Source organism: Sturnira hondurensis, unplaced genomic scaffold, assembly GCF_014824575.4.
Source record: "Sturnira hondurensis isolate 20B ecotype Veracruz unplaced genomic scaffold, ASM1482457v3 Scaffold0004089, whole genome shotgun sequence".
NCBI lineage: Eukaryota > Metazoa > Chordata > Mammalia > Chiroptera > Phyllostomidae > Sturnira > Sturnira hondurensis.
Genome location: NW_028076720.1, coordinates 193,959 through 201,776, shown reverse-complemented (window position 1 = coordinate 201,776; position 7,818 = coordinate 193,959). Strand labels below are relative to the sequence as shown.

General features: G+C 44.7%; 1 pseudogene; it reads right to left on the bottom strand.

The window, feature by feature from the left end:
- Positions 1-675: 675 nt before the first annotated feature.
- Positions 676-1,030, bottom strand: LOC118985117 (40S ribosomal protein S20-like; annotated as a pseudogene).
- Between the last annotated feature and the right edge of the window lie 6,788 nt (positions 1,031-7,818).

Below are 7,818 nucleotides of genomic sequence, written 5' to 3'. Positions count from 1 at the left end.
TTCTGGTGCCGTCAGCAGACCCTGACATCCCTTGGTTTGCAGACGCATCACTCCCATCTGTGCCTTCATTTTCACAAGCCCCCCCGCCCCTGGGTCTTCTCCATGTCCCTTGGTCTCATACTGCTCTCCGCTTTCTCTTCTGAGTAGACAAGTGACAACATTTAGGTCCCATCCTACATGCAGGATGATGGCATCTTGAGACCTTCAACTTACATGTGCAAAGACCCTATTTTTAAATAATGTCACTTTCTCAGGGACTGGAAGTTAGGACTTGGATTTAACTTTTTTGGAGACACAATCCTACCCACTACAAGGAAAAAATTTTATATAATAAAGTTCATCAATTTTAAGTGTTTCATTTGGTGAGCTTTGGAGAAGTACGTGCAGTAGCCTAACCACCACCACTATCAGGATGTAGAACACATTTTTTAAAAGATTTTATTTACTTATCTTTAGAGGGGAAGGGAAGGAGGGAGGGAGAGAAACATCAATGTGTGGTTGCCTCTCGTGCGTCCCCTGCTGGGAACTGGCCTGCAACCCAGGCATGTGCCCTGACTGGGAATCCAACAGCGATCGTGTGGTTCGCAGGCCTGCGCTCAATCCACTGAGCTATGCCAGCCAGGGCACACATTTTTTTTTAAAGCAACTGATAGTCAATTTATTAAAAAGATTGATTTAAACACCTGCAATGGGGACTTTAACCTTGACTCCTGGCTCAGCACTGGTGGAAATGATCTGCTTGCCAATGTCAGAAGGGCTGTGCCAGTCAGTGGGCAGCCCTTGGCTCCTCATCTGAAAATGCTCCCGAGTCTTAGAACCCTCCCCAAAGGGAGTTTTTCTTGTAGTGATTCTCGCTCAGTCTTGCTGGCATCCCAACTGTCCTTTCACTTTGAGATTCTTTCCCTTTGAGCCTCTGATCAAATCAGCACACGTCTTCTCCAAAGATTTTGACATTGCAGCTGATGAGAGTAATTCAGTGAATCACCACCTCCAGTTCCATGGGTGTCTTTCTAGCGTCTTTAAGAGCCATGGCTGCTGTGTGGCTTCCTGACCCACTTGTGCCGCTGTGAGAGCAACAGTGGTGAGTCAGGAACAGGAGAGGGCGGAATGGAACTCACTGCAGCTGCAACTCCCCCAAGGAGACGGGACACTGTCATCGCTATGAAAGTTCTATCTCTGCAGTGAGTCTCTCTCCCCACCCCCATCCTCTGGCGATCACTGATCTGCTTTCTGTTACTATCACGTTGTCTTTACCACAATGCTTTCTCTAAATGGATTCATATGTAGTATGTGGTTTTTGTGCCTGGCTTCTTTGGTAAACTTAGCATAATGCTTCTGAGATACATCTATGTTATACGTATTAGTGGAGTGCATCGATTTGAAAAACTTCAAAGGTAAAGAAAAGTGGCAGGAATATCCCCGGCTGGTGTGCCTCAGTGGATTGAGTGCTGGCCTGGGAACTAAAGGGTGTTGGTTTGATTCCCAGTCAGGGCACAGACCTGGGTTGTGGACCTGGTCCCCGTTGGGGGCGTGCAAGAGGCAACCACACATTGATATTTCTATCCCTCTCTTTCTCCTTCCCCTCTCTAAAAGTAAATAAATAAAATCTTTTTAAAAAGAAAGAAAAATTGCAGGAATCATATAAATGAATAGTCTCCCCATAGACTCACAATTGCAAACATTCTGCCACATTTGCTTTCTTTCTGTTATGCTACACACACCAGCACACGTTTTGCTAAATCATAGGCTACTTCAGCTTCTTACTCAGCATCTCCTGAAGACACAAGTATTTTCCTACATAAGCACATACCATTATCGCATGTGATAAATTGAACATGGATAAAACATGATAGATATAATAATCTTTTATTCCTGTTTATTACAGTAATGACCTTTTAAAATTATGGGGTTTTTTGATCCAGGATCCTGTCAGGAATCACATGTTTCATAGCTGTATTTCTCTTTAATCTCTTAATCTAAAATAGTCCCTATACCTTCTTTTCTTTTTTAGTATATTTTATTGATTATGTATGCTATTACAGTTGTCCCAATTTTTCCCCCTTTCTCCCCTCCACCTGATACCCTGTTTCCTCCAGCAATCACCCTTTAGTTCATGTCCATGGGTCAAATATATAAGTTCTTTGGCTTCTCCACTTCCTATACTATTATCAACCTCCCCCTGTCTATTTTGTGCCTACCATTTATGCTACTTATTCCCTTCACCCTTCTGTCCTCCATTCTCCTCCTTCCCTCTCCCCACTGATTACCCTCCAATGGATCTCCATTCTATGATTCTGTTCCTTTTCTAGTTGTTTGCTTAGTTCTTGTTTTGATTTTTTTAAGGTTAAGTTGTTGATAGTTGTGAGTTTATTTTCATTTTACTGTTCATAGTTTTGATCTTCTTTTTCTTAGATAAGTCCCTTTAACATTTCATATAATAATGGCTTGGTGATGATGAACTTCTTTAGCTTGACCTTATCTGGGAAGCACTTTATCTGTCCTTCAATTCTAAGTGATAGCTTTGCTGGATAGAATAATCTAGGCTGTAGGTCCTTGCTTTTCATGACTTTGAATACTTCTTCCCAGCCCCTTCTTGCCTGCAAGGTTTCTTTAGGGATCAGCTGATAGTTTTATGGGAACTCCTTTGTAGGTAACTCTCTGCTTTTCTCTTGCTGCTTTCAAGATTTTCTCCTTATCTTTAACCTTGCATAATTTAATTATGATGTCTTTTGGTGTGTTTCTTCTTTGGCCCAACTTGTTTGGAACTCTGAACTTCCTGGACTTCTTGGAAGTCTATTTCCTTTGCCATATTATGGGAGTTCTCCTTCATTATGTTTTCAAATAAGTTTTCAATTTCTTGTTCTTCCTCTTCTCCTTCTGGAACCCCTATGATCTGGATGTTGTAATGTTTAATGTTGTCCCAGAGGTTCCTAAGCCTTTCCTTGTTGTTGTTGTTTTAATTCTTATTCCTTCTTTCTGTTCTGGTTGAATGTTTATTTCTTCCTTTTGTTCCAAATCATTGATGTGAATCCCAGTTTCCTTCCTGTCACTGTTGGTTCCCTGTACATTTATCTTTATTTCACTTAGTGTATCCTTCATTTCTTTCTTTATTTTGTGGCCATACTCAGTGAGTTCACTGAGCATCCTGATCACCAGTGGTTTGAACTCTGAATCTGATAGATTGACTATCTCCATTACATTTAGTTCTTTCTCTGGGGTTTTGTTCTGTTATTTCATTTAGGCCATATTTCTTCTCCTTCTCAATCTAGTGGCCTCCCTGTGTTTGTTTCTGTGTGGGGGGGAGCTTTGCTTGCAGAGCCCCTCATCTGCCATGGATAAGAATTGTTGGAAACTGCTCTGCCTGGTTTCAGGAATTGTAACCGCCCCCCCACTCATGGCTAAGGATGAGCGAGCAACCTCCAGAATACGAGCCACAGGAGACAAAGCTTGTCTCTGTTAGTGAATGCTGCCTCAGTTTCCTCCTCTTGCCCCCAAAGCATGGTCGATATTGATGACGGGTGGGACTCCTCACATCGAGGGGCAACCTAAGCCAGACACGATTACATGGGAGACCATCAAGGAAGGACTCGCTGGGCTGCAAAAAAGAGGGAGCAATGGACCCTAGCCCCCTGGGCTATGTGACATTGCCTGAGTCCCCATGTTTTCTGGGAGAAGCACTTCCTGGCTCTAATCCACTTAAACCTGAAAACCTGATGGGGAGGGGTGCAGCTCCTTGTCTTGCTAGAGTGGTATCTGGGGAGAAATGTGGCATAAGAAAGAATTCCTAAAAATCCTGTGAAACCTGCTTTGCTAAGAGTGCTTTCATTCATATATTAAGGGTCTGAGCAGGAAATAAGTATGTCTCCCAAAGTTTCTGCAAACCCCCTTTCCTGACAGACAGTGACTCAGACTAAGCCCTCAGATTTCTTTGAAATGTTATCTACTGTTTGATCCTTGATGCCCTGTATTCCTGTGTATTACAGCCCAATAAAAGCCCCTGGAGGAGGGGGCTCAAAGCCCTTTTTCCTCTGAGAAACTGGCCACCTCTCCTCCCCAAGCAGCTCAAGTCTTGGTAGTGTCTACTTTCATCCATAGTGGATGGGGGGACTTGAGGGCAAAGTTGCCCCCACAAAGAATAAGTCTACTGAGACATGATCTGCTTGGGGAGGAAAAGTGACCGATCTCTCAAAGGAGAAGGGCCAGGAGCCTGTTCCTCAATGGGCTTTTATTGGGTATACAGGTAATACTCATCAATACAGGAATACAGGTATACAGGTAAAGCTCATCAATCATTGTCAGGCAGTAAGGATCAAACAATAGGTAACGAACAAAGAACTATGAGGACTTATTCTGAGTCAGGGTTAGTTAGCCAAATGGCTACAAAACTTTGGGAAACAAACTTGTTTCATGCTTGGACCCTTATCAGAAAACTGAGGACATTCTTAGCAAAGCAGGTTTCACAGGATTTTATGCATTCTTTCTTAGGCCTGATTGCCCCAGAGAACTGCTTGTTCCTGCCCAGGGCTGCACTGCCCTCCAGCATTGTTTCAGGCTTAAGTCAGGCAGGGGAAGTAACACAGCCAAGAGATTAGGAGACTTCTGGCAGACAGAATGAGGACTCAGGCTATGTCAAAGCCAAGGGGTGAGGGTCCATCACCCCCTTTTGCTATAGTCCCCCAAGTCCTTCCCTGAGAGCTCCTTCATGATCATGCCTGTCTTCGGTTGTCCCTCCCTTGAGGAATCTTACCTGTGATTGGCTAACTTGTCGGGAAGTAAAGGGGGCAGAGGCGGTGCCCCTGCCAGGAAGATAAGCTTTGTCTCCTTAGTGGCTTATGGTCCCAAGGTCTCTCACTTAGCCCTAACCATGGGGGATTACAGCTTCTGAAACCAGGCAGGGTGGTTCCCAACAAGGTAGAGCTGCTTTTGCTCCCTGTCTTAATAGCATAGCCTACATAGAAAAGGGACTTGTAAATTGTGTGGAGTGGGGTAATTGCCAGGACCAGGATGGGGCAACCTGCTTGACCCCTTCATGGCTCTGTGTGTGTGTCTGGCTGGGGCTTGGAGAGAGGACAATGCCACTGCCTGGCTTCTGGAGGCTTGCTCGGCCCCCTTCCTGCTTCCAGTCACATCCCCCATTTCCTGTAAGCAATTGGTGCCCTTCCAGCTGCTGCAGTAGGGTTTGCCTTTGTTCTAAGCCCAGCAGGCCCTTTAAGTGGAAAAAAATCCAGCCGTTTCTTCTACTGTCCCAACCCCCACTGGTTTTTACAGCCAGAGGTAATGGGGGTTTATCTTCCCTGTGCTGGAACCCTGGGCTGTGTGGTCTGGACTGGGGCTGGGATTGCTTGCTCCCAAGGTATCCTTCCTATTTTTATCCATCACATGTGAATGTGGGACTGACAGTTACACCACCACAGCCCCAGCTGCCTCTCTGTGGCATACTGCCTTCTGCCCCTCTTACCCATCTGGGTGAATGTGACTTCTACAAATCCTTGCTTGTTGGACCTCCATACAGCTCAATTTTTTGGTAGTTCTGGGTGTTACATGTTTTTGAGACCTGGGTGTAATTCTATGGTTGTACAAGGAGGCTAAGCGTGTTTACCTATGCCTCCATCTTGGTAAGAAGTCCTTAGAGTCCTCCTTGTGCCTTCTTCCATATGAATTTCATAGGAATTTTACTTTATTTTTATTTTTATTTATTTACTTACTTTTTTTAGAGAGAAGGGAAGAGAGGGAGAAAGAAAGGGAGAGAAACATTGATGTTAGAGAGAAATATCAGTTGTTTGTCCTCCACATGCACCCCAGCTGGGGACTGAACCTGAAACTCAGACATGTGCCCTGACCAGAAATCGAACCTGCAACCTCTTGATTTGTGGGATGATGCCCAACCAACTGAGCCACACCAGCCAGGACCCATATGAATTTTAGCATGATTTTTTATTGTGAAAAAAAAAGTTGGGATTTATTTTATCTATATATTTTCTTACCTGAGGACATATGTACCATTACTTTTTAGAGAGAGAGAGAAACATGGACATGAGAGAGAAGTATCAGTTGGTCTCCTCCCATATGTGTCCTGATCAGGAATTGAAGGTGCAACGCTTCTGCTACAGACAACACTCCATGCAACTGAACTGCACCAGCCAGGGCCATCATTGGGATTTTAACAGGGATTGCCTAGAATCTGTAGATTGCTTTGGGTAGTACTGACATTTTAACAAGCTCCTAAAAGCTGTGTGCCAGCTGCTCTGGTTAACACGCACAGCTGCCTGCCACATGGCTGGGGGTGTGGGTTAAGTAGCTGCTACTGTGCTAAGATCTACCGTAATTTACTGTCCAAGTCTTCCCCTGGCAGTTGTATTCCTCCAGAGTTCCATTGGGTAGATTCTGCCAGCGTAATTATTGTCCCTGTGGGGAGACAGATTCCTGGTGCTTCCTACTTCGCTATCTTCCCAGAATCCTCTCCAGTCCGAGGCCTTTTGCTTAAGAGTGGGTAAAATGGCCCTGGCTGGTGTAGCTCAGTGGATTGAGTGCGGACCTGTGAAGCAAAGGATCGCGGTTCGATTCCCAGTCAGGGCACATGCCTGGGTTGCAGGCCAGTTCCCAGTGGGGGACATGTGAGAGGCAACCACACATTGATGTTTCTCTCCCTCTCTCCTTCCCTTCCCCTCTCTCTGAAAATAAATAAATAAAATATTTTTTAAAAAAGAGTGGGTAAAATGGTCAGGTAGTGAAGAAGAAAAGTTCCCAGGGCTCCTTGATTCAGGAGCCCCATGCACTATGGTACCAAAACCTATTGGCGAAGCCCTGACTGGAGCTACAATTAGATTTAGAGAACATAAAAATGAGTCAATAAGATTATGATAGTCGGAACATTTAAACAGGCTTTCTGTGAAGAAGTTATGTCTCATCCTGGCTGGTGTGGCTCCGTGGACTGCGTGCTGGCCTGTGAACCAAAGCTTCACTGATTTGAGTTCCCAGTCAGGGCACATGCCTGGGTTGTGAGCCAGGTCCCCAGTAGGGGGCGTGCGAGAGGTAAGCACATGCTGATGTCTCTCTCCCTCTCTTTCTCCCTCCTTACCCCTCTCTCTAAAAATACACAAATAAATAAAATCTTTTTAATTCTCTCTCTCTTTTTTATTCCACCCACCCCTTTTATCTTGGTATCATCTTTCCTTTCCCCTAAGACCTGACTCTTTCGATAGCAGCGCGCCCGAGAGAGCTACCCTTTCCTTTTCATCCCAAGGGGCTTGTTGGTGGATGCCAAGTGTGTTTTACTGGTTGTCCTGAAGGGGAACTTTTTATTTCCTTGACAGTGGCTCTGCAGTACGCAAGAGAAATAGGATCAATCCCTCTGACTCAGGAGAAGGCAGAGGCAAGGAAATAAAGGTTAGATTGTTTTCATGGTTTGGACAAGTCACATAACTGCCTGGTAACTACCCACCTTTCACATGGCTGGAGTCAATAAATGAAATCTTTTTAAGAAAGAAGTTATGTCTCCTTTACCTAATGTTTTATGGGGATTAGTATCATGTCCTACTGGGGAACACTTCTCTACCTGTATTGTAAAACCAGGACCTGTCGATGGAGTCCTAATAGGGGCTACAGTTAGAAATGTGAGGCTTGATGGAATTCAGGTAAGAGTTAGTAGGGTTAGTCCATTTGAGCAGGCTCTATGTGAAGTGGTCACGAATCTTCTACCTGATCGTGTTAGGGGGGTGAACATTATACCTCACTGGGGAACATTTTCCTACCCAGTCTTATAAAACAGGCATGTAAATCTGCCCTTCAAGCCACATTAATCAGACATGCTAAATGGGA